Raw genomic sequence first — 25,000 nt, 5'->3', positions numbered from 1 at the left:
AAATAAAACGCACTCTGACGAGCTCCACGCCGAAAAGCACACCTGCCCTAATGGACAGAGGGCCTGTTTATCCCGTCAATAAATGTTGCAGCTAAAGAACATGTCTGTCCTGCTATGTGTCCAAAATATGGAACGCTTCACGAATTTGCGTGTCATCCTTGCGCAGGGGCCATGCTAATCTTCTCTGTATCGTTCCAATTTTAGTATATGTGCTGCCGAAGCGAGCACAGACTGAAGGTTGACCCAGCCCATACATAAACCCCCCCAGATCTATGATCTCTGGACATAGGGTGGCATACAATGGGCATTTCTTGAGACAGAAAGCGCTTGCTTTTGGGGGAATGATATGAAACGGAGGCAGAGAGCAATGGTCCGCGCTTATTCACTGCTGCGCTGGTCCGAGAGGTGAGTTTTTGTTATTTTTGGAATGCTTGCCGGAGCAATGTAGTTGCAAAGGCTCATGGTGCAGTCTGTATGCAAAGTGATTGATCCCAGCACAATGCCTGGGTGCATTACAGTAGTCCCACAAGCCAGAGGAAACACAGAGGGCCTGCCTGTCAGGGGGCTTTGTTTGGGGGCCCATGGGCTGTTCCAAGAGAAGGCAAGAGGAGGCAGCTGGCCGGCATGTCAGTCCCCCCCCCCGCCCCCAGGGGGCGCAGGATGGCCCCCTGCTTGCATTCAGAGGCTGACTTAAAATGTTCCTTTGGCGGGGCTGGCTTCAGTGCCCTTGGCTTTTAAGTCACCGTGGGTCTGGTTCCCTTTGGCAGGTCCAGGTTCTCCCTTACAACAGCTATGGGCCGGGGGTTAGCTGCATTATCAACAGCGTCAGGGTGTGATGCGCGTGGGCTAGAAAATCAGGTCCAGCAGGGCTTGCAGGCGCACCTACCTCAGAAAGGCCCCTGGAAGGCCTGCGCGGAGGAGGAGGAGGTGGGACACAAGAGGGCCAGTATGAGGCGTCTGACTACGTACGGATCAGAAGATTGTAGGGTCGACTCCTATCTGGCTCGGGTTCATTCCTTGCTTTTTGGGTCCTGCTGTTACATTTAAATCCCTAAGAGCATCTGTGCCTGCAAAGGTGCTTTAATTTTATGGCGGGCCGTCGGTATAAGAAAGAAAGACTGGCCAAAGTCCATCCTAATACATCAGCAGCAGGGGCCCATCCCGAAAATCCCAACCAGCAGCAAATGCTTTCTGTGTCTGCGCTGTAAAGGGTGGGGGTTGGCTTGTGAACCAGTTGGGAAAATGCCACGTGTCTGTAGCACAGACCCCACCTGCTAAGAAAAGGTTGCTTCTCTCCCCTGATCCGGAACAGCAAAGGCATTCTGAGGTACACTGAAAGCCAAGGGAGAGATGGTGGCCAAGGCCTTGAGGTGCACGTCCCCTGCGCTGCCTGCTGCGCCGGTGGCCTGCCTGCCGCCCTTCACGCCCCTGATCGGCCACGATCGGCCAGAGACCTCTCTGGCCAGTTCTGCGGGCGGGCTTTTTCTCGACCTCAGACACTCAGGGAGACATCATCAGAAGGAGCACCGGAGGAGGGCTTGGCCCTTGCTGTGTGGCCTAGCCCAGCCTGGCCCTTCTCCAACCATCGGGGGCAGCAGCCAGCAGTCAGTGGGCCTGCAGAAATGGGCTCCCAGCAGGCTCTGGCTGACTGATGATTTGAATATGCACCGCCCTCCCTCCCTCCCTCCCTCCATCCCTCCCTCCCTCTCTCACTCTCTCTCTCTCCCCCTCTCTCTCTCTCTCTCTCTCCCCCTCTCTCTCTACTAACCCTGTTTACTCCACAGTAGCACCAGCACTGAGCTGGAAGCAGGAAGCAGAAACTGCTGCAACCCTGGGAAGGTGTGTCTGGGGCGCTTGGGGGCCTGTCAGCATCAGCAGCAGCAGAGACCAGGCCCTGATAGAGACACGCTGGGGCACGGGGGGGGGGGGGGGGTGCTGCAGGATTTCAGTTACCCGTGCAGGCTGCCTGGGCCAGAGAGAACCTCTAGCTTGCAGCCCCCCAAGGAAGGATCCGGGCACCGGAAGGAAACACTGGCTGCTGACTCAGGCCCTGAGCCCCTTTGCACTTTGGCCCGTGAAGCAGATAGGCTGACAGTGATATGCGCTGTTGGCAAATAGCACCTAGGAGAGCTTAGAACTGCCCTGGCATGTAGCAATCATCACCCACTGGGCATAAGCTTGGAGCACTCGCAGCGCTATCTCCAAATAAAACGCACTCTGACGAGCTCCACGCCGAAAAGCACACCTGCCCTAATGGACAGAGGGCCTGTTTATCCCGTCAATAAATGTTGCAGCTAAAGAACATGTCTGTCCTGCTATGTGTCCAAAATATGGAACGCTTCACGAATTTGCGTGTCATCCTTGCGCAGGGGCCATGCTAATCTTCTCTGTATCGTTCCAATTTTAGTATATGTGCTGCCGAAGCGAGCACAGACTGAAGGTTGACCCAGCCCATACATAAACCCCCCCAGATCTATGATCTCTGGACATAGGGTGGCATACAATGGGCATTTCTTGAGACAGAAAGCGCTTGCTTTTGGGGGAATGATATGAAACGGAGCCAGAGAGCAATGGTCCGCGCTTATTCACTGCTGCGCTGGTCCGAGAGGTGAGTTTTTGTTATTTTTGGAATGCTTGCCGGAGCAATGTAGTTGCAAAGGCTCATGGTGCAGTCTGTATGCAAAGTGATTGATCCCAGCACAATGCCTGGGTGCATTACAGTAGTCCCACAAGCCAGAGGAAACACAGAGGGCCTGCCTGTCAGGGGGCTTTGTTTGGGGGTCCATGGGCTGTTCCAAGAGAAGGCAAGAGGAGGCAGCTGGCCGGCATGTCAGTCCCCCCCCCCCGCCCCCAGGGGGCGCAGGATGGCCCCCTGCTTGCATTCAGAGGCTGACTTAAAATGTTCCTTTGGCGGGGCTGGCTTCAGTGCCCTTGGCTTTTAAGTCACCGTGGGTCTGGTTCCCTTTGGCAGGTCCAGGTTCTCCCTTACAACAGCTATGGGCCGGGGGTTAGCTGCATTATCAACAGCGTCAGGGTGTGAGACGCGTGGGCTAGAAAATCAGGTCCAGCAGCGCTTGCAGGCGCACCTACCTCAGAAAGGCCCCTGGAAGGACTGCGCGGAGGAGGAGGGGGAGGTGAGACACAAGAGGGCCAGTATGAGGCGTCTGACTACGTACGGATCAGAAGATTGTAGGGTCGACTCCTATCTGGCTCGGGTTCATTCCTTGCTTTTTGGGTCCTGCTGTTACATTTAAATCCCTAAGAGCATCTGTGCCTGCAAAGGTGCTTTAATTTTATGGGCGGGCCGTCGGTATAAGAAAGAAAGACTGGCCAAAGTCCATCCTAATACATCAGCAGCAGGGGCCCATCCCGAAAATCCCAACCAGCAGCAAATGCTTTCTGTGTCTGCGCTGTAAAGGGTGGGGGTTGGCTTGTGAACCAGTTGGGAAAATGCCACGTGTCTGTAGCACAGACCCCACCTGCTAAGAAAAGGTTGCTTCTCTCCCCTGATCCGGAACAGCAAAGGCATTCTGAGGTACACTGAAAGCCAAGGGAGAGATGGTGGCCAAGGCCTTGAGGTGCACGTCCCCTGCGCTGCCTGCTGCGCCGGTGGCCTGCCTGGCGCCCTTCACGCCCCTGATCGGCCAGAGACCTCTCTGGCCAGTTCTGCGGGCGGGCTTTTTCTCGACCTCAGACACTCAGGGAGACATCATCAGAAGGAGCACCGGAGGAGGGCTTGGCCCTTGCTGTGTGGCCTAGCCCAGCCTGGCCCTTCTCCAACCATCGGGGGCAGCAGCCAGCAGTCAGTGGGCCTGCAGAAATGGGCTCCCAGCAGGCTCTGGCTGACTGATGATTTGAATATGCACCGCCCTCCCTCCCTCCCTCCCTCCCTCCCTCTCTCTCTCTCTCTCTCTCTCTCTCTCCCCCTCTCTCTCTACTAACCCTGTTTACTCCACAGTAGCACCAGCACTGAGCTGGAAGCAGGAAGCAGAAACTGCTGCAACCCTGGGAAGGTGTGTCTGGGGCGCTTGGGGGCCTGTCAGCATCAGCAGCAGCAGAGACCAGGCCCTGATAGAGACACGCTGGGGCACGGGGGGGGGGGGGGGTGCTGCAGGATTTCAGTTACCCGTGCAGGCTGCCTGGGCCAGAGAGAACCTCTAGCTTGCAGCCCCCCAAGGAAGGATCCGGGCACCGGAAGGAAACACTGGCTGCTGACTCAGGCCCTGAGCCCCTTTGCACTTTGGCCCGTGAAGCAGATAGGCTGACAGTGATATGCGCTGTTGGCAAATAGCACCTAGGAGAGCTTAGAACTGCCCTGGCATGTAGCAATCATCACCCACTGGGCATAAGCTTGGAGCACTCGCAGCGCTATCTCCAAATAAAACGCACTCTGACGAGCTCCACGCCGAAAAGCACACCTGCCCTAATGGACAGAGGGCCTGTTTATCCCGTCAATAAATGTTGCAGCTAAAGAACATGTCTGTCCTGCTATGTGTCCAAAATATGGAACGCTTCACGAATTTGCGTGTCATCCTTGCGCAGGGGCCATGCTAATCTTCTCTGTATCGTTCCAATTTTAGTATATGTGCTGCCGAAGCGAGCACAGACTGAAGGTTGACCCAGCCCATACATAAACCCCCCCAGATCTATGATCTCTGGACATAGGGTGGCATACAATGGGCATTTCTTGAGACAGAAAGCGCTTGCTTTTGGGGGAATGATATGAAACGGAGGCAGAGAGCAATGGTCCGCGCTTATTCACTGCTGCGCTGGTCCGAGAGGTGAGTTTTTGTTATTTTTGGAATGCTTGCCGGAGCAATGTAGTTGCAAAGGCTCATGGTGCAGTCTGTATGCAAAGTGATTGATCCCAGCACAATGCCTGGGTGCATTACAGTAGTCCCACAAGCCAGAGGAAACACAGAGGGCCTGCCTGTCAGGGGGCTTTGTTTGGGGGCCCATGGGCTGTTCCAAGAGAAGGCAAGAGGAGGCAGCTGGCCGGCATGTCAGTCCCCCCCCGCCCCCAGGGGGCGCAGGATGGCCCCCTGCTTGCATTCAGAGGCTGACTTAAAATGTTCCTTTGGCGGGGCTGGCTTCAGTGCCCTTGGCTTTTAAGTCACCGTGGGTCTGGTTCCCTTTGGCAGGTCCAGGTTCTCCCTTACAACAGCTATGGGCCGGGGGTTAGCTGCATTATCAACAGCGTCAGGGTGTGAGACGCGTGGGCTAGAAAATCAGGTCCAGCAGCGCTTGCAGGCGCACCTACCTCAGAAAGGCCCCTGGAAGGACTGCGCGGAGGAGGAGGAGGAGGTGAGACACAAGAGGGCCAGTATGAGGCGTCTGACTACGTACGGATCAGAAGATTGTAGGGTCGACTCCTATCTGGCTCGGGTTCATTCCTTGCTTTTTGGGTCCTGCTGTTACATTTAAATCCCTAAGAGCATCTGTGCCTGCAAAGGTGCTTTAATTTTATGGGCGGGCCGTCGGTATAAGAAAGAAAGACTGGCCAAAGTCCATCCTAATACATCAGCAGCAGGGGCCCATCCCGAAAATCCCAACCAGCAGCAAATGCTTTCTGTGTCTGCGCTGTAAAGGGTGGGGGTTGGCTTGTGAACCAGTTGGGAAAATGCCACGTGTCTGTAGCACAGACCCCACCTGCTAAGAAAAGGTTGCTTCTCTCCCCTGATCCGGAACAGCAAAGGCATTCTGAGGTACACTGAAAGCCAAGGGAGAGATGGTGGCCAAGGCCTTGAGGTGCACGTCCCCTGCGCTGCCTGCTGCGCCGGTGGCCTGCCTGCCGCCCTTCACGCCCCTGATCGGCCAGAGACCTCTCTGGCCAGTTCTGCGGGCGGGCTTTTTCTCGACCTCAGACACTCAGGGAGACATCATCAGAAGGAGCACCGGAGGAGGGCTTGGCCCTTGCTGTGTGGCCTAGCCCAGCCTGGCCCTTCTCCAACCATCGGGGGCAGCAGCCAGCAGTCAGTGGGCCTGCAGAAATGGGCTCCCAGCAGGCTCTGGCTGACTGATGATTTGAATATGCACCGCCCTCCCTCCCTCCCTCCCTCCCTCCCTCTCTCTCTCTCTCTCTCTCTCTCCCCCTCTCTCTCTACTAACCCTGTTTACTCCACAGTAGCACCAGCACTGAGCTGGAAGCAGGAAGCAGAAACTGCTGCAACCCTGGGAAGGTGTGTCTGGGGCGCTTGGGGGCCTGTCAGCATCAGCAGCAGCAGAGACCAGGCCCTGATAGAGACACGCTGGGGCACGGGGGGGGGGGGGGGTGCTGCAGGATTTCAGTTACCCGTGCAGGCTGCCTGGGCCAGAGAGAACCTCTAGCTTGCAGCCCCCCAAGGAAGGATCCGGGCACCGGAAGGAAACACTGGCTGCTGACTCAGGCCCTGAGCCCCTTTGCACTTTGGCCCGTGAAGCAGATAGGCTGACAGTGATATGCGCTGTTGGCAAATAGCACCTAGGAGAGCTTAGAACTGCCCTGGCATGTAGCAATCATCACCCACTGGGCATAAGCTTGGAGCACTCGCAGCGCTATCTCCAAATAAAACGCACTCTAACGAGCTCCACGCCGAAAAGCACACCTGCCCTAATGGACAGAGGGCCTGTTTATCCCGTCAATAAATGTTGCAGCTAAAGAACATGTCTGTCCTGCTATGTGTCCAAAATATGGAACGCTTCACGAATTTGCGTGTCATCCTTGCGCAGGGGCCATGCTAATCTTCTCTGTATCGTTCCAATTTTAGTATATGTGCTGCCGAAGCGAGCACAGACTGAAGGTTGACCCAGCCCATACATAAACCCCCCCAGATCTATGATCTCTGGACATAGGGTGGCATACAATGGGCATTTCTTGAGACAGAAAGCGCTTGCTTTTGGGGGAATGATATGAAACGGAGCCAGAGAGCAATGGTCCGCGCTTATTCACTGCTGCGCTGGTCCGAGAGGTGAGTTTTTGTTATTTTTGGAATGCTTGCCGGAGCAATGTAGTTGCAAAGGCTCATGGTGCAGTCTGTATGCAAAGTGATTGATCCCAGCACAATGCCTGGGTGCATTACAGTAGTCCCACAAGCCAGAGGAAACACAGAGGGCCTGCCTGTCAGGGGGCTTTGTTTGGGGGCCCATGGGCTGTTCCAAGAGAAGGCAAGAGGAGGCAGCTGGCCGGCATGTCAGTCCCCCCCCCCGCCCCCAGGGGGCGCAGGATGGCCCCCTGCTTGCATTCAGAGGCTGACTTAAAATGTTCCTTTGGCGGGGCTGGCTTCAGTGCCCTTGGCTTTTAAGTCACCGTGGGTCTGGTTCCCTTTGGCAGGTCCAGGTTCTCCCTTACAACAGCTATGGGCCGGGGGTTAGCTGCATTATCAACAGCGTCAGGGTGTGATGCGCGTGGGCTAGAAAATCAGGTCCAGCAGGGCTTGCAGGCGCACCTACCTCAGAAAGGCCCCTGGAAGGCCTGCGCGGAGGAGGAGGAGGTGGGACACAAGAGGGCCAGTATGAGGCGTCTGACTACGTACGGATCAGAAGATTGTAGGGTCGACTCCTATCTGGCTCGGGTTCATTCCTTGCTTTTTGGGTCCTGCTGTTACATTTAAATCCCTAAGAGCATCTGTGCCTGCAAAGGTGCTTTAATTTTATGGCGGGCCGTCGGTATAAGAAAGAAAGACTGGCCAAAGTCCATCCTAATACATCAGCAGCAGGGGCCCATCCCGAAAATCCCAACCAGCAGCAAATGCTTTCTGTGTCTGCGCTGTAAAGGGTGGGGGTTGGCTTGTGAACCAGTTGGGAAAATGCCACGTGTCTGTAGCACAGACCCCACCTGCTAAGAAAAGGTTGCTTCTCTCCCCTGATCCGGAACAGCAAAGGCATTCTGAGGTACACTGAAAGCCAAGGGAGAGATGGTGGCCAAGGCCTTGAGGTGCACGTCCCCTGCGCTGCCTGCTGCGCCGGTGGCCTGCCTGCCGCCCTTCACGCCCCTGATCGGCCAGAGACCTCTCTGGCCAGTTCTGCGGGCGGGCTTTTTCTCGACCTCAGACACTCAGGGAGACATCATCAGAAGGAGCACCGGAGGAGGGCTTGGCCCTTGCTGTGTGGCCTAGCCCAGCCTGGCCCTTCTCCAACCATCGGGGGCAGCAGCCAGCAGTCAGTGGGCCTGCAGAAATGGGCTCCCAGCAGGCTCTGGCTGACTGATGATTTGAATATGCACCGCCCTCCCTCCCTCCCTCCCTCCCTCCCTCTCTCTCTCTCTCTCTCTCTCTCCCCCTCTCTCTCTACTAACCCTGTTTACTCCACAGTAGCACCAGCACTGAGCTGGAAGCAGGAAGCAGAAACTGCTGCAACCCTGGGAAGGTGTGTCTGGGGCGCTTGGGGGCCTGTCAGCATCAGCAGCAGCAGAGACCAGGCCCTGATAGAGACACGCTGGGGCACGGGGGGGGGGGGGTGCTGCAGGATTTCAGTTACCCGTGCAGGCTGCCTGGGCCAGAGAGAACCTCTAGCTTGCAGCCCCCCAAGGAAGGATCCGGGCACCGGAAGGAAACACTGGCTGCTGACTCAGGCCCTGAGCCCCTTTGCACTTTGGCCCGTGAAGCAGATAGGCTGACAGTGATATGCGCTGTTGGCAAATAGCACCTAGGAGAGCTTAGAACTGCCCTGGCATGTAGCAATCATCACCCACTGGGCATAAGCTTGGAGCACTCGCAGCGCTATCTCCAAATAAAACGCACTCTGACGAGCTCCACGCCGAAAAGCACACCTGCCCTAATGGACAGAGGGCCTGTTTATCCCGTCAATAAATGTTGCAGCTAAAGAACATGTCTGTCCTGCTATGTGTCCAAAATATGGAACGCTTCACGAATTTGCGTGTCATCCTTGCGCAGGGGCCATGCTAATCTTCTCTGTATCGTTCCAATTTTAGTATATGTGCTGCCGAAGCGAGCACAGACTGAAGGTTGACCCAGCCCATACATAAACCCCCCCAGATCTATGATCTCTGGACATAGGGTGGCATACAATGGGCATTTCTTGAGACAGAAAGCGCTTGCTTTTGGGGGAATGATATGAAACGGAGCCAGAGAGCAATGGTCCGCGCTTATTCACTGCTGCGCTGGTCCGAGAGGTGAGTTTTTGTTATTTTTGGAATGCTTGCCGGAGCAATGTAGTTGCAAAGGCTCATGGTGCAGTCTGTATGCAAAGTGATTGATCCCAGCACAATGCCTGGGTGCATTACAGTAGTCCCACAAGCCAGAGGAAACACAGAGGGCCTGCCTGTCAGGGGGCTTTGTTTGGGGGCCCATGGGCTGTTCCAAGAGAAGGCAAGAGGAGGCAGCTGGCCGGCATGTCAGTCCCCCCCCCCGCCCCCAGGGGGCGCAGGATGGCCCCCTGCTTGCATTCAGAGGCTGACTTAAAATGTTCCTTTGGCGGGGCTGGCTTCAGTGCCCTTGGCTTTTAAGTCACCGTGGGTCTGGTTCCCTTTGGCAGGTCCAGGTTCTCCCTTACAACAGCTATGGGCCGGGGGTTAGCTGCATTATCAACAGCGTCAGGGTGTGATGCGCGTGGGCTAGAAAATCAGGTCCAGCAGGGCTTGCAGGCGCACCTACCTCAGAAAGGCCCCTGGAAGGCCTGCGCGGAGGAGGAGGAGGTGGGACACAAGAGGGCCAGTATGAGGCGTCTGACTACGTACGGATCAGAAGATTGTAGGGTCGACTCCTATCTGGCTCGGGTTCATTCCTTGCTTTTTGGGTCCTGCTGTTACATTTAAATCCCTAAGAGCATCTGTGCCTGCAAAGGTGCTTTAATTTTATGGCGGGCCGTCGGTATAAGAAAGAAAGACTGGCCAAAGTCCATCCTAATACATCAGCAGCAGGGGCCCATCCCGAAAATCCCAACCAGCAGCAAATGCTTTCTGTGTCTGCGCTGTAAAGGGTGGGGGTTGGCTTGTGAACCAGTTGGGAAAATGCCACGTGTCTGTAGCACAGACCCCACCTGCTAAGAAAAGGTTGCTTCTCTCCCCTGATCCGGAACAGCAAAGGCATTCTGAGGTACACTGAAAGCCAAGGGAGAGATGGTGGCCAAGGCCTTGAGGTGCACGTCCCCTGCGCTGCCTGCTGCGCCGGTGGCCTGCCTGCCTGCCGCCCTTCACGCCCCTGATCGGCCACGATCGGCCAGAGACCTCTCTGGCCAGTTCTGCGGGCGGGCTTTTTCTCGACCTCAGACACTCAGGGAGACATCATCAGAAGGAGCACCGGAGGAGGGCTTGGCCCTTGCTGTGTGGCCTAGCCCAGCCTGGCCCTTCTCCAACCATCGGGGGCAGCAGCCAGCAGTCAGTGGGCCTGCAGAAATGGGCTCCCAGCAGGCTCTGGCTGACTGATGATTTGAATATGCACCGCCCTCCCTCCCTCCCTCCCTCCCTCTCTCTCTCTCTCTCTCTCTCTCTCTCTCCCCCTCTCTCTCTACTAACCCTGTTTACTCCACAGTAGCACCAGCACTGAGCTGGAAGCAGGAAGCAGAAACTGCTGCAACCCTGGGAAGGTGTGTCTGGGGCGCTTGGGGGCCTGTCAGCATCAGCAGCAGCAGAGACCAGGCCCTGATAGAGACACGCTGGGGCACGGGGGGGGGTGCTGCAGGATTTCAGTTACCCGTGCAGGCTGCCTGGGCCAGAGAGAACCTCTAGCTTGCAGCCCCCCAAGGAAGGATCCGGGCACCGGAAGGAAACACTGGCTGCTGACTCAGGCCCTGAGCCCCTTTGCACTTTGGCCCGTGAAGCAGATAGGCTGACAGTGATATGCGCTGTTGGCAAATAGCACCTAGGAGAGCTTAGAACTGCCCTGGCATGTAGCAATCATCACCCACTGGGCATAAGCTTGGAGCACTCGCAGCGCTATCTCCAAATAAAACGCACTCTGACGAGCTCCACGCCGAAAAGCACACCTGCCCTAATGGACAGAGGGCCTGTTTATCCCGTCAATAAATGTTGCAGCTAAAGAACATGTCTGTCCTGCTATGTGTCCAAAATATGGAACGCTTCACGAATTTGCGTGTCATCCTTGCGCAGGGGCCATGCTAATCTTCTCTGTATCGTTCCAATTTTAGTATATGTGCTGCCGAAGCGAGCACAGACTGAAGGTTGACCCAGCCCATACATAAACCCCCCCAGATCTATGATCTCTGGACATAGGGTGGCATACAATGGGCATTTCTTGAGACAGAAAGCGCTTGCTTTTGGGGGAATGATATGAAACGGAGGCAGAGAGCAATGGTCCGCGCTTATTCACTGCTGCGCTGGTCCGAGAGGTGAGTTTTTGTTATTTTTGGAATGCTTGCCGGAGCAATGTAGTTGCAAAGGCTCATGGTGCAGTCTGTATGCAAAGTGATTGATCCCAGCACAATGCCTGGGTGCATTACAGTAGTCCCACAAGCCAGAGGAAACACAGAGGGCCTGCCTGTCAGGGGGCTTTGTTTGGGGGCCCATGGGCTGTTCCAAGAGAAGGCAAGAGGAGGCAGCTGGCCGGCATGTCAGTCCCCCCCCCGCCCCCAGGGGGCGCAGGATGGCCCCCTGCTTGCATTCAGAGGCTGACTTAAAATGTTCCTTTGGCGGGGCTGGCTTCAGTGCCCTTGGCTTTTAAGTCACCGTGGGTCTGGTTCCCTTTGGCAGGTCCAGGTTCTCCCTTACAACAGCTATGGGCCGGGGGTTAGCTGCATTATCAACAGCGTCAGGGTGTGAGACGCGTGGGCTAGAAAATCAGGTCCAGCAGCGCTTGCAGGCGCACCTACCTCAGAAAGGCCCCTGGAAGGACTGCGCGGAGGAGGAGGAGGAGGTGAGACACAAGAGGGCCAGTATGAGGCGTCTGACTACGTACGGATCAGAAGATTGTAGGGTCGACTCCTATCTGGCTCGGGTTCATTCCTTGCTTTTTGGGTCCTGCTGTTACATTTAAATCCCTAAGAGCATCTGTGCCTGCAAAGGTGCTTTAATTTTATGGGCGGGCCGTCGGTATAAGAAAGAAAGACTGGCCAAAGTCCATCCTAATACATCAGCAGCAGGGGCCCATCCCGAAAATCCCAACCAGCAGCAAATGCTTTCTGTGTCTGCGCTGTAAAGGGTGGGGGTTGGCTTGTGAACCAGTTGGGAAAATGCCACGTGTCTGTAGCACAGACCCCACCTGCTAAGAAAAGGTTGCTTCTCTCCCCTGATCCGGAACAGCAAAGGCATTCTGAGGTACACTGAAAGCCAAGGGAGAGATGGTGGCCAAGGCCTCGAGGTGCACGTCCCCTGCGCTGCCTGCTGCGCCGGTGGCCTGCCTGGCGCCCTTCACGCCCCTGATCGGCCAGAGACCTCTCTGGCCAGTTCTGCGGGCGGGCTTTTTCTCGACCTCAGACACTCAGGGAGACATCATCAGAAGGAGCACCGGAGGAGGGCTTGGCCCTTGCTGTGTGGCCTAGCCCAGCCTGGCCCTTCTCCAACCATCGGGGGCAGCAGCCAGCAGTCAGTGGGCCTGCAGAAATGGGCTCCCAGCAGGCTCTGGCTGACTGATGATTTGAATATGCACCGCCCTCCCTCCCTCCCTCCCTCCCTCCCTCCCTCTCTCTCTCTCTCTCTCTCTCTCTCTCCCCCTCTCTCTCTACTAACCCTGTTTACTCCACAGTAGCACCAGCACTGAGCTGGAAGCAGGAAGCAGAAACTGCTGCAACCCTGGGAAGGTGTGTCTGGGGCGCTTGGGGGCCTGTCAGCATCAGCAGCAGCAGAGACCAGGCCCTGATAGAGACACGCTGGGGCACGGGGGGGGGGGGGTGCTGCAGGATTTCAGTTACCCGTGCAGGCTGCCTGGGCCAGAGAGAACCTCTAGCTTGCAGCCCCCCAAGGAAGGATCCGGGCACCGGAAGGAAACACTGGCTGCTGACTCAGGCCCTGAGCCCCTTTGCACTTTGGCCCGTGAAGCAGATAGGCTGACAGTGATATGCGCTGTTGGCAAATAGCACCTAGGAGAGCTTAGAACTGCCCTGGCATGTAGCAATCATCACCCACTGGGCATAAGCTTGGAGCACTCGCAGCGCTATCTCCAAATAAAACGCACTCTGACGAGCTCCACGCCGAAAAGCACACCTGCCCTAATGGACAGAGGGCCTGTTTATCCCGTCAATAAATGTTGCAGCTAAAGAACATGTCTGTCCTGCTATGTGTCCAAAATATGGAACGCTTCACGAATTTGCGTGTCATCCTTGCGCAGGGGCCATGCTAATCTTCTCTGTATCGTTCCAATTTTAGTATATGTGCTGCCGAAGCGAGCACAGACTGAAGGTTGACCCAGCCCATACATAAACCCCCCCAGATCTATGATCTCTGGACATAGGGTGGCATACAATGGGCATTTCTTGAGACAGAAAGCGCTTGCTTTTGGGGGAATGATATGAAACGGAGCCAGAGAGCAATGGTCCGCGCTTATTCACTGCTGCGCTGGTCCGAGAGGTGAGTTTTTGTTATTTTTGGAATGCTTGCCGGAGCAATGTAGTTGCAAAGGCTCATGGTGCAGTCTGTATGCAAAGTGATTGATCCCAGCACAATGCCTGGGTGCATTACAGTAGTCCCACAAGCCAGAGGAAACACAGAGGGCCTGCCTGTCAGGGGGCTTTGTTTGGGGGCCCATGGGCTGTTCCAAGAGAAGGCAAGAGGAGGCAGCTGGCCGGCATGTCAGTCCCCCCCCCCGCCCCCAGGGGGCGCAGGATGGCCCCCTGCTTGCATTCAGAGGCTGACTTAAAATGTTCCTTTGGCGGGGCTGGCTTCAGTGCCCTTGGCTTTTAAGTCACCGTGGGTCTGGTTCCCTTTGGCAGGTCCAGGTTCTCCCTTACAACAGCTATGGGCCGGGGGTTAGCTGCATTATCAACAGCGTCAGGGTGTGATGCGCGTGGGCTAGAAAATCAGGTCCAGCAGGGCTTGCAGGCGCACCTACCTCAGAAAGGCCCCTGGAAGGCCTGCGCGGAGGAGGAGGAGGTGGGACACAAGAGGGCCAGTATGAGGCGTCTGACTACGTACGGATCAGAAGATTGTAGGGTCGACTCCTATCTGGCTCGGGTTCATTCCTTGCTTTTTGGGTCCTGCTGTTACATTTAAATCCCTAAGAGCATCTGTGCCTGCAAAGGTGCTTTAATTTTATGGCGGGCCGTCGGTATAAGAAAGAAAGACTGGCCAAAGTCCATCCTAATACATCAGCAGCAGGGGCCCATCCCGAAAATCCCAACCAGCAGCAAATGCTTTCTGTGTCTGCGCTGTAAAGGGTGGGGGTTGGCTTGTGAACCAGTTGGGAAAATGCCACGTGTCTGTAGCACAGACCCCACCTGCTAAGAAAAGGTTGCTTCTCTCCCCTGATCCGGAACAGCAAAGGCATTCTGAGGTACACTGAAAGCCAAGGGAGAGATGGTGGCCAAGGCCTTGAGGTGCACGTCCCCTGCGCTGCCTGCTGCGCCGGTGGCCTGCCTGCCGCCCTTCACGCCCCTGATCGGCCACGATCGGCCAGAGACCTCTCTGGCCAGTTCTGCGGGCGGGCTTTTTCTCGACCTCAGACACTCAGGGAGACATCATCAGAAGGAGCACCGGAGGAGGGCTTGGCCCTTGCTGTGTGGCCTAGCCCAGCCTGGCCCTTCTCCAACCATCGGGGGCAGCAGCCAGCAGTCAGTGGGCCTGCAGAAATGGGCTCCCAGCAGGCTCTGGCTGACTGATGATTTGAATATGCACCGCCCTCCCTCCCTCCCTCCCTCCATCCCTCCCTCCCTCTCTCACTCTCTCTCTCTCCCCCTCTCTCTCTCTCTCTCTCTCCCCCTCTCTCTCTACTAACCCTGTTTACTCCACAGTAGCACCAGCACTGAGCTGGAAGCAGGAAGCAGAAACTGCTGCAACCCTGGGAAGGTGTGTCTGGGGCGCTTGGGGGCCTGTCAGCATCAGCAGCAGCAGAGACCAGGCCCTGATAGAGACACGCTGGGGCACGGGGGGGGGGGTGCTGCAGGATTTCAGTTACCCGTGCAGGCTGCCTGGGCCAGAGAGAACCTCTAGCTTGCAGCCCCCCAAGGAAGGATCCGGGCACCGGAAGGAAACACTGGCTGCTGACTCAGGCCCTGAGCCCCTTTGCACTTTGGCCCGTGAAGCAGATAGGCTGACAGTGATATGCGCTGTTGGCAAATAGCACCTAGGAGAGCTTAGAACTGCCCTGGCATGTAGCAATCATCACCCACTGGGCATAAGCTTGGAGCACTCGCAGCGCTATCTCCAAATAAAACGCACTCTGACGAGCTCCACGCCGAAAAGCACACCTGCCCTAATGGACAGAGGGCCTGTTTATCCCGTCAATAAATGTTGCAGCTAAAGAACATGTCTGTCCTGCTATGTGTCCAAAATATGGAACGCTTCACGAATTTGCGTGTCATCCTTGCGCAGGGGCCATGCTAATCTTCTCTGTATCGTTCCAATTTTAGTATATGTGCTGCCGAAGCGAGCACAGACTGAAGGTTGACCCAGCCCATACATAAACCCCCCCAGATCTATGATCTCTGGACATAGGGTGGCATACAATGGGCATTTCTTGAGACAGAAAGCGCTTGCTTTTGGGGGAATGATATGAAACGGAGCCAGAGAGCAATGGTCCGCGCTTATTCACTGCTGCGCTGGTCCGAGAGGTGAGTTTTTGTTATTTTTGGAATGCTTGCCGGAGCAATGTAGTTGCAAAGGCTCATGGTGCAGTCTGTATGCAAAGTGATTGATCCCAGCACAATGCCTGGGTGCATTACAGTAGTCCCACAAGCCAGAGGAAACACAGAGGGCCTGCCTGTCAGGGGGCTTTGTTTGGGGGCCCATGGGCTGTTCCAAGAGAAGGCAAGAGGAGGCAGCTGGCCGGCATGTCAGTCCCCCCCCCCCGCCCCCAGGGGGCGCAGGATGGCCCCCTGCTTGCATTCAGAGGCTGACTTAAAATGTTCCTTTGGCGGGGCTGGCTTCAGTGCCCTTGGCTTTTAAGTCACCGTGGGTCTGGTTCCCTTTGGCAGGTCCAGGTTCTCCCTTACAACAGCTATGGGCCGGGGGTTAGCTGCATTATCAACAGCGTCAGGGTGTGAGACGCGTGGGCTAGAAAATCAGGTCCAGCAGCGCTTGCAGGCGCACCTACCTCAGAAAGGCCCCTGGAAGGACTGCGCGGAGGAGGAGGGGGAGGTGAGACACAAGAGGGCCAGTATGAGGCGTCTGACTACGTACGGATCAGAAGATTGTAGGGTCGACTCCTATCTGGCTCGGGTTCATTCCTTGCTTTTTGGGTCCTGCTGTTACATTTAAATCCCTAAGAGCATCTGTGCCTGCAAAGGTGCTTTAATTTTATGGGCGGGCCGTCGGTATAAGAAAGAAAGACTGGCCAAAGTCCATCCTAATACATCAGCAGCAGGGGCCCATCCCGAAAATCCCAACCAGCAGCAAATGCTTTCTGTGTCTGCGCTGTAAAGGGTGGGGGTTGGCTTGTGAACCAGTTGGGAAAATGCCACGTGTCTGTAGCACAGACCCCACCTGCTAAGAAAAGGTTGCTTCTCTCCCCTGATCCGGAACAGCAAAGGCATTCTGAGGTACACTGAAAGCCAAGGGAGAGATGGTGGCCAAGGCCTTGAGGTGCACGTCCCCTGCGCTGCCTGCTGCGCCGGTGGCCTGCCTGGCGCCCTTCACGCCCCTGATCGGCCAGAGACCTCTCTGGCCAGTTCTGCGGGCGGGCTTTTTCTCGACCTCAGACACTCAGGGAGACATCATCAGAAGGAGCACCGGAGGAGGGCTTGGCCCTTGCTGTGTGGCCTAGCCCAGCCTGGCCCTTCTCCAACCATCGGGGGCAGCAGCCAGCAGTCAGTGGGCCTGCAGAAATGGGCTCCCAGCAGGCTCTGGCTGACTGATGATTTGAATATGCACCGCCCTCCCTCCCTCCCTCCCTCCCTCCCTCCCTCTCTCTCTCTCTCTCTCTCTCTCTCCCCCTCTCTCTCTACTAACCCTGTTTACTCCACAGTAGCACCAGCACTGAGCTGGAAGCAGGAAGCAGAAACTGCTGCAACCCTGGGAAGGTGTGTCTGGGGCGCTTGGGGGCCTGTCAGCATCAGCAGCAGCAGAGACCAGGCCCTGATAGAGACACGCTGGGGCACGGGGGGGGGGGGGGTGCTGCAGGATTTCAGTTACCCGTGCAGGCTGCCTGGGCCAGAGAGAACCTCTAGCTTGCAGCCCCCCAAGGAAGGATCCGGGCACCGGAAGGAAACACTGGCTGCTGACTCAGGCCCTGAGCCCCTTTGCACTTTGGCCCGTGAAGCAGATAGGCTGACAGTGATATGCGCTGTTGGCAAATAGCACCTAGGAGAGCTTAGAACTGCCCTGGCATGTAGCAATCATCACCCACTGGGCATAAGCTTGGAGCACTCGCAGCGCTATCTCCAAATAAAACGCACTCTGACGAGCTCCACGCCGAAAAGCACACCTGCCCTAATGGACAGAGGGCCTGTTTATCCCGTCAATAAATGTTGCAGCTAAAGAACATGTCTGTCCTGCTATGTGTCCAAAATATGGAACGCTTCACGAATTTGCGTGTCATCCTTGCGCAGGGGCCATGCTAATCTTCTCTGTATCGTTCCAATTTTAGTATATGTGCTGCCGAAGCGAGCACAGACTGAAGGTTGACCCAGCCCATACATAAACCCCCCCAGATCTATGATCTCTGGACATAGGGTGGCATACAATGGGCATTTCTTGAGACAGAAAGCGCTTGCTTTTGGGGGAATGATATGAAACGGAGCCAGAGAGCAATGGTCCGCGCTTATTCACTGCTGCGCTGGTCCGAGAGGTGAGTTTTTGTTATTTTTGGAATGCTTGCCGGAGCAATGTAGTTGCAAAGGCTCATGGTGCAGTCTGTATGCAAAGTGATTGATCCCAGCACAATGCCTGGGTGCATTACAGTAGTCCCACAAGCCAGAGGAAACACAGAGGGCCTGCCTGTCAGGGGGCTTTGTTTGGGGGCCCATGGGCTGTTCCAAGAGAAGGCAAGAGGAGGCAGCTGGCCGGCATGTCAGTCCCCCCCCCCGCCCCCAGGGGGCGCAGGATGGCCCCCTGCTTGCATTCAGAGGCTGACTTAAAATGTTCCTTTGGCGGGGCTGGCTTCAGTGCCCTTGGCTTTTAAGTCACCGTGGGTCTGGTTCCCTTTGGCAGGTCCAGGTTCTCCCTTACAACAGCTATGGGCCGGGGGTTAGCTGCATTATCAACAGCGTCAGGGTGTGATGCGCGTGGGCTAGAAAATCAGGTCCAGCAGGGCTTGCAGGCGCACCTACCTCAGAAAGGCCCCTGGAAGGCCTGCGCGGAGGAGGAGGAGGTGGGACACAAGAGGGCCAGTATGAGGCGTCTGACTACGTACGGATCAGAAGATTGTAGGGTCGACTCCTATCTGGCTCGGGTTCATTCCTTGCTTTTTGGGTCCTGCTGTTACATTTAAATCCCTAAGAGCATCTGTGCCTGCAAAGGTGCTTTAATTTTATGGGCGGGCCGTCGGTATAAGAAAGAAAGACTGGCCAAAGTCCATCCTAATACATCAGCAGCAGGGGCCCATCCCGAAAATCCCAACCAGCAGCAAATGCTTTCTGTGTCTGCGCTGTAAAGGGTGGGGGTTGGCTTGTGAACCAGTTGGGAAAATGCCACGTGTCTGTAGCACAGACCCCACCTGCTAAGAAAAGGTTGCTTCTCTCCCCTGATCCGGAACAGCAAAGGCATTCTGAGGTACACTGAAAGCCAAGGGAGAGATGGTGGCCAAGGCCTCGAGGTGCACGTCCCCTGCGCTGCCTGCTGCGCCGGTGGCCTGCCTGGCGCCCTTCACGCCCCTGATCGGCCAGAGACCTCTCTGGCCAGTTCTGCGGGCGGGCTTTTTCTCGACCTCAGACACTCAGGGAGACATCATCAGAAGGAGCACCGGAGGAGGGCTTGGCCCTTGCTGTGTGGCCTAGCCCAGCCTGGCCCTTCTCCAACCATCGGGGGCAGCAGCCAGCAGTCAGTGGGCCTGCAGAAATGGGCTCCCAGCAGGCTCTGGCTGACTGATGATTTGAATATGCACCGCCCTCCCTCCCTCCCTCCCTCCCTCCCTCCCTCTCTCTCTCTCTCTCTCTCTCTCTCTCCCCCTCTCTCTCTACTAACCCTGTTTACTCCACAGTAGCACCAGCACTGAGCTGGAAGCAGGAAGCAGAAACTGCTGCAACCCTGGGAAGGTGTGTCTGGGGCGCTTGGGGGCCTGTCAGCATCAGCAGCAGCAGAGACCAGGCCCTGATAGAGACACGCTGGGGCACGGGGGGGGGGGGGGTGCTGCAGGATTTCAGTTACCCGTGCAGGCTGCCTGGGCCAGAGAGAACCTCTAGCTTGCAGCCCCCCAAGGAAGGATCCGGGCACCGGAAGGAAACACTGGCTGCTGACTCAGGCCCTGAGCCCCTTTGCACTTTGGCCCGTGAAGCAGATAGGCTGACAGTGATATGCGCTGTTGGCAAATAGCACCTAGGAGAGCTTAGAACTGCCCTGGCATGTAGCAATCATCACCCACTGGGCATAAGCTTGGAGCACTCGCAGCGCTATCTCCAAATAAAACGCACTCTGACGAGCTCCACGCCGAAAAGCACACCTGCCCTAATGGACAGAGGGCCTGTTTATCCCGTCAATAAATGTTGCAGCTAAAGAACATGTCTGTCCTGCTATGTGTCCAAAATATGGAACGCTTCACGAATTTGCGTGTCATCCTTGCGCAGGGGCCATGCTAATCTTCTCTGTATCGTTCCAATTTTAGTATATGTGCTGCCGAAGCGAGCACAGACTGAAGGTTGACCCAGCCCATACATAAACCCCCCCAGATCTATGATCTCTGGACATAGGGTGGCATACAATGGGCATTTCTTGAGACAGAAAGCGCTTGCTTTTGGGGGAATGATATGAAACGGAGCCAGAGAGCAATGGTCCGCGCTTATTCACTGCTGCGCTGGTCCGAGAGGTGAGTTTTTGTTATTTTTGGAATGCTTGCCGGAGCAATGTAGTTGCAAAGGCTCATGGTGCAGTCTGTATGCAAAGTGATTGATCCCAGCACAATGCCTGGGTGCATTACAGTAGTCCCACAAGCCAGAGGAAACACAGAGGGCCTGCCTGTCAGGGGGCTTTGTTTGGGGGCCCATGGGCTGTTCCAAGAGAAGGCAAGAGGAGGCAGCTGGCCGGCATGTCAGTCCCCCCCCCCGCCCCCAGGGGGCGCAGGATGGCCCCCTGCTTGCATTCAGAGGCTGACTTAAAATGTTCCTTTGGCGGGGCTGGCTTCAGTGCCCTTGGCTTTTAAGTCACCGTGGGTCTGGTTCCCTTTGGCAGGTCCAGGTTCTCCCTTACAACAGCTATGGGCCGGGGGTTAGCTGCATTATCAACAGCGTCAGGGTGTGATGCGCGTGGGCTAGAAAATCAGGTCCAGCAGGGCTTGCAGGCGCACCTACCTCAGAAAGGCCCCTGGAAGGCCTGCGCGGAGGAGGAGGAGGTGGGACACAAGAGGGCCAGTATGAGGCGTCTGACTACGTACGGATCAGAAGATTGTAGGGTCGACTCCTATCTGGCTCGGGTTCATTCCTTGCTTTTTGGGTCCTGCTGTTACATTTAAATCCCTAAGAGCATCTGTGCCTGCAAAGGTGCTTTAATTTTATGGCGGGCCGTCGGTATAAGAAAGAAAGACTGGCCAAAGTCCATCCTAATACATCAGCAGCAGGGGCCCATCCCGAAAATCCCAACCAGCAGCAAATGCTTTCTGTGTCTGCGCTGTAAAGGGTGGGGGTTGGCTTGTGAACCAGTTGGGAAAATGCCACGTGTCTGTAGCACAGACCCCACCTGCTAAGAAAAGGTTGCTTCTCTCCCCTGATCCGGAACAGCAAAGGCATTCTGAGGTACACTGAAAGCCAAGGGAGAGATGGTGGCCAAGGCCTTGAGGTGCACGTCCCCTGCGCTGCCTGCTGCGCCGGTGGCCTGCCTGCCGCCCTTCACGCCCCTGATCGGCCACGATCGGCCAGAGACCTCTCTGGCCAGTTCTGCGGGTGGGCTTTTTCTCGACCTCAGACACTCAGGGAGACATCATCAGAAGGAGCACCGGAGGAGGGCTTGGCCCTTGCTGTGTGGCCTAGCCCAGCCTGGCCCTTCTCCAACCATCGGGGGCAGCAGCCAGCAGTCAGTGGGCCTGCAGAAATGGGCTCCCAGCAGGCTCTGGCTGACTGATGATTTGAATATGCACCGCCCTCCCTCCCTCCCTCCCTCCATCCCTCCCTCCCTCTCTCACTCTCTCTCTCTCCCCCTCTCTCTCTCTCTCTCTCTCCCCCTCTCTCTCTACTAACCCTGTTTACTCCACAGTAGCACCAGCACTGAGCTGGAAGCAGGAAGCAGAAACTGCTGCAACCCTGGGAAGGTGTGTCTGGGGCGCTTGGGGGCCTGTCAGCATCAGCAGCAGCAGAGACCAGGCCCTGATAGAGACACGCTGGGGCACGGGGGGGGGGTGCTGCAGGATTTCAGTTACCCGTGCAGGCTGCCTGGGCCAGAGAGAACCTCTAGCTTGCAGCCCCCCAAGGAAGGATCCGGGCACCGGAAGGAAACACTGGCTGCTGACTCAGGCCCTGAGCCCCTTTGCACTTTGGCCCGTGAAGCAGATAGGCTGACAGTGATATGCGCTGTTGGCAAATAGCACCTAGGAGAGCTTAGAACTGCCCTGGCATGTAGCAATCATCACCCACTGGGCATAAGCTTGGAGCACTCGCAGCGCTATCTCCAAATAAAACGCACTCTGACGAGCTCCACGCCGAAAAGCACACCTGCCCTAATGGACAGAGGGCCTGTTTATCCCGTCAATAAATGTTGCAGCTAAAGAACATGTCTGTCCTGCTATGTGTCCAAAATATGGAACGCTTCACGAATTTGCGTGTCATCCTTGCGCAGGGGCCATGCTAATCTTCTCTGTATCGTTCCAATTTTAGTATATGTGCTGCCGAAGCGAGCACAGACTGAAGGTTGACCCAGCCCATACATAAACCCCCCCAGATCTATGATCTCTGGACATAGGGTGGCATACAATGGGCATTTCTTGAGACAGAAAGCGCTTGCTTTTGGGGGAATGATATGAAACGGAGCCAGAGAGCAATGGTCCGCGCTTATTCACTGCTGCGCTGGTCCGAGAGGTGAGTTTTTGTTATTTTTGGAATGCTTGCCGGAGCAATGTAGTTGCAAAGGCTCATGGTGCAGTCTGTATGCAAAGTGATTGATCCCAGCACAATGCCTGGGTGCATTACAGTAGTCCCACAAGCCAGAGGAAACACAGAGGGCCTGCCTGTCAGGGGGCTTTGTTTGGGGGTCCATGGGCTGTTCCAAGAGAAGGCAAGAGGAGGCAGCTGGCCGGCATGTCAGTCCCCCCCCCCCGCCCCCAGGGGGCGCAGGATGGCCCCCTGCTTGCATTCAGAGGCTGACTTAAAATGTTCCTTTGGCGGGGCTGGCTTCAGTGCCCTTGGCTTTTAAGTCACCGTGGGTCTGGTTCCCTTTGGCAGGTCCAGGTTCTCCCTTACAACAGCTATGGGCCGGGGGTTAGCTGCATTATCAACAGCGTCAGGGTGTGAGACGCGTGGGCTAGAAAATCAGGTCCAGCAGCGCTTGCAGGCGCACCTACCTCAGAAAGGCCCCTGGAAGGACTGCGCGGAGGAGGAGGGGGAGGTGAGACACAAGAGGGCCAGTATGAGGCGTCTGACTACGTACGGATCAGAAGATTGTAGGGTCGACTCCTATCTGGCTCGGGTTCATTCCTTGCTTTTTGGGTCCTGCTGTTACATTTAAATCCCTAAGAGCATCTGTGCCTGCAAAGGTGCTTTAATTTTATGGGCGGGCCGTCGGTATAAGAAAGAAAGACTGGCCAAAGTCCATCCTAATACATCAGCAGCAGGGGCCCATCCCGAAAATCCCAACCAGCAGCAAATGCTTTCTGTGTCTGCGCTGTAAAGGGTGGGGGTTGGCTTGTGAACCAGTTGGGAAAATGCCACGTGTCTGTAGCACAGACCCCACCTGCTAAGAAAAGGTTGCTTCTCTCCCCTGATCCGGAACAGCAAAGGCATTCTGAGGTACACTGAAAGCCAAGGGAGAGATGGTGGCCAAGGCCTTGAGGTGCACGTCCCCTGCGCTGCCTGCTGCGCCGGTGGCCTGCCTGGCGCCCTTCACGCCCCTGATCGGCCAGAGACCTCTCTGGCCAGTTCTGCGGGCGGGCTTTTTCTCGACCTCAGACACTCAGGGAGACATCATCAGAAGGAGCACCGGAGGAGGGCTTGGCCCTTGCTGTGTGGCCTAGCCCAGCCTGGCCCTTCTCCAACCATCGGGGGCAGCAGCCAGCAGTCAGTGGGCCTGCAGAAATGGGCTCCCAGCAGGCTCTGGCTGACTGATGATTTGAATATGCACCGCCCTCCCTCCCTCCCTCCCTCCCTCCCTCTCTCTCTCTCTCTCTCTCTCTCTCTCCCCCTCTCTCTCTACTAACCCTGTTTACTCCACAGTAGCACCAGCACTGAGCTGGAAGCAGGAAGCAGAAACTGCTGCAACCCTGGGAAGGTGTGTCTGGGGCGCTTGGGGGCCTGTCAGCATCAGCAGCAGCAGAGACCAGGCCCTGATAGAGACACGCTGGGGCACGGGGGGGGGGGGGGTGCTGCAGGATTTCAGTTACCCGTGCAGGCTGCCTGGGCCAGAGAGAACCTCTAGCTTGCAGCCCCCCAAGGAAGGATCCGGGCACCGGAAGGAAACACTGGCTGCTGACTCAGGCCCTGAGCCCCTTTGCACTTTGGCCCGTGAAGCAGATAGGCTGACAGTGATATGCGCTGTTGGCAAATAGCACCTAGGAGAGCTTAGAACTGCCCTGGCATGTAGCAATCATCACCCACTGGGCATAAGCTTGGAGCACTCGCAGCGCTATCTCCAAATAAAACGCACTCTGACGAGCTCCACGCCGAAAAGCACACCTGCCCTAATGGACAGAGGGCCTGTTTATCCCGTCAATAAATGTTGCAGCTAAAGAACATGTCTGTCCTGCTATGTGTCCAAAATATGGAACGCTTCACGAATTTGCGTGTCATCCTTGCGCAGGGGCCATGCTAATCTTCTCTGTATCGTTCCAATTTTAGTATATGTGCTGCCGAAGCGAGCACAGACTGAAGGTTGACCCAGCCCATACATAAACCCCCCCAGATCTATGATCTCTGGACATAGGGTGGCATACAATGGGCATTTCTTGAGACAGAAAGCGCTTGCTTTTGGGGGAATGATATGAAACGGAGCCAGAGAGCAATGGTCCGCGCTTATTCACTGCTGCGCTGGTCCGAGAGGTGAGTTTTTGTTATTTTTGGAATGCTTGCCGGAGCAATGTAGTTGCAAAGGCTCATGGTGCAGTCTGTATGCAAAGTGATTGATCCCAGCACAATGCCTGGGTGCATTACAGTAGTCCCACAAGCCAGAGGAAACACAGAGGGCCTGCCTGTCAGGGGGCTTTGTTTGGGGGTCCATGGGCTGTTCCAAGAGAAGGCAAGAGGAGGCAGCTGGCCGGCATGTCAGTCCCCCCCCCCCGCCCCCAGGGGGCGCAGGATGGCCCCCTGCTTGCATTCAGAGGCTGACTTAAAATGTTCCTTTGGCGGGGCTGGCTTCAGTGCCCTTGGCTTTTAAGTCACCGTGGGTCTGGTTCCCTTTGGCAGGTCCAGGTTCTCCCTTACAACAGCTATGGGCCGGGGGTTAGCTGCATTATCAACAGCGTCAGGGTGTGAGACGCGTGGGCTAGAAAATCAGGTCCAGCAGCGCTTGCAGGCGCACCTACCTCAGAAAGGCCCCTGGAAGGACTGCGCGGAGGAGGAGGGGGAGGTGAGACACAAGAGGGCCAGTATGAGGCGTCTGACTACGTACGGATCAGAAGATTGTAGGGTCGACTCCTATCTGGCTCGGGTTCATTCCTTGCTTTTTGGGTCC

General features: G+C 56.2%; 12 non-coding genes across 12 annotated transcripts; all 12 read right to left on the bottom strand.

Moving 5' to 3' along the window:
* Positions 1–121: 121 nt before the first annotated feature.
* LOC138568367 (U6 spliceosomal RNA) lies at positions 122–228 on the bottom strand. Its single transcript, XR_011302704.1, has one exon. It is a non-coding gene; the product is annotated as a U6 spliceosomal RNA (small nuclear RNA).
* A 2,096-nt stretch (positions 229–2,324) lies between these two features.
* LOC138568366 (U6 spliceosomal RNA) lies at positions 2,325–2,431 on the bottom strand. Its single transcript, XR_011302703.1, has one exon. It is a non-coding gene; the product is annotated as a U6 spliceosomal RNA (small nuclear RNA).
* Positions 2,432–4,497: 2,066 nt separating this feature from the next.
* Positions 4,498–4,604, bottom strand: LOC138568364 (U6 spliceosomal RNA). The gene has a single exon (XR_011302701.1). It is a non-coding gene; the product is annotated as a U6 spliceosomal RNA (small nuclear RNA).
* A 2,059-nt stretch (positions 4,605–6,663) lies between these two features.
* On the bottom strand, positions 6,664–6,770 carry LOC138568363 (U6 spliceosomal RNA). Its single transcript, XR_011302700.1, has one exon. It is a non-coding gene; the product is annotated as a U6 spliceosomal RNA (small nuclear RNA).
* Positions 6,771–8,825: 2,055 nt separating this feature from the next.
* LOC138568362 (U6 spliceosomal RNA) lies at positions 8,826–8,932 on the bottom strand. Its single transcript, XR_011302699.1, has one exon. It is a non-coding gene; the product is annotated as a U6 spliceosomal RNA (small nuclear RNA).
* A 2,067-nt stretch (positions 8,933–10,999) lies between these two features.
* LOC138568361 (U6 spliceosomal RNA) lies at positions 11,000–11,106 on the bottom strand. The gene has a single exon (XR_011302698.1). It is a non-coding gene; the product is annotated as a U6 spliceosomal RNA (small nuclear RNA).
* Positions 11,107–13,172: 2,066 nt separating this feature from the next.
* LOC138568359 (U6 spliceosomal RNA) lies at positions 13,173–13,279 on the bottom strand. The gene has a single exon (XR_011302697.1). It is a non-coding gene; the product is annotated as a U6 spliceosomal RNA (small nuclear RNA).
* A 2,091-nt stretch (positions 13,280–15,370) lies between these two features.
* LOC138568358 (U6 spliceosomal RNA) lies at positions 15,371–15,477 on the bottom strand. Its single transcript, XR_011302696.1, has one exon. It is a non-coding gene; the product is annotated as a U6 spliceosomal RNA (small nuclear RNA).
* A 2,067-nt stretch (positions 15,478–17,544) lies between these two features.
* Positions 17,545–17,651, bottom strand: LOC138568357 (U6 spliceosomal RNA). Its single transcript, XR_011302695.1, has one exon. It is a non-coding gene; the product is annotated as a U6 spliceosomal RNA (small nuclear RNA).
* Positions 17,652–19,716: 2,065 nt separating this feature from the next.
* LOC138568356 (U6 spliceosomal RNA) lies at positions 19,717–19,823 on the bottom strand. Its single transcript, XR_011302694.1, has one exon. It is a non-coding gene; the product is annotated as a U6 spliceosomal RNA (small nuclear RNA).
* Positions 19,824–21,913: 2,090 nt separating this feature from the next.
* LOC138568355 (U6 spliceosomal RNA) lies at positions 21,914–22,020 on the bottom strand. Its single transcript, XR_011302693.1, has one exon. It is a non-coding gene; the product is annotated as a U6 spliceosomal RNA (small nuclear RNA).
* A 2,065-nt stretch (positions 22,021–24,085) lies between these two features.
* LOC138568354 (U6 spliceosomal RNA) lies at positions 24,086–24,192 on the bottom strand. The gene has a single exon (XR_011302692.1). It is a non-coding gene; the product is annotated as a U6 spliceosomal RNA (small nuclear RNA).
* Between the last annotated feature and the right edge of the window lie 808 nt (positions 24,193–25,000).

Source organism: Ambystoma mexicanum, chromosome 2p, assembly GCF_040938575.1.
Source record: "Ambystoma mexicanum isolate Mex_15411 chromosome 2p, UKY_AmexF1_1, whole genome shotgun sequence".
Classification (NCBI taxonomy): domain Eukaryota; kingdom Metazoa; phylum Chordata; class Amphibia; order Caudata; family Ambystomatidae; genus Ambystoma; species Ambystoma mexicanum.
This window is presented reverse-complemented; position numbering and strand designations above follow the sequence as displayed.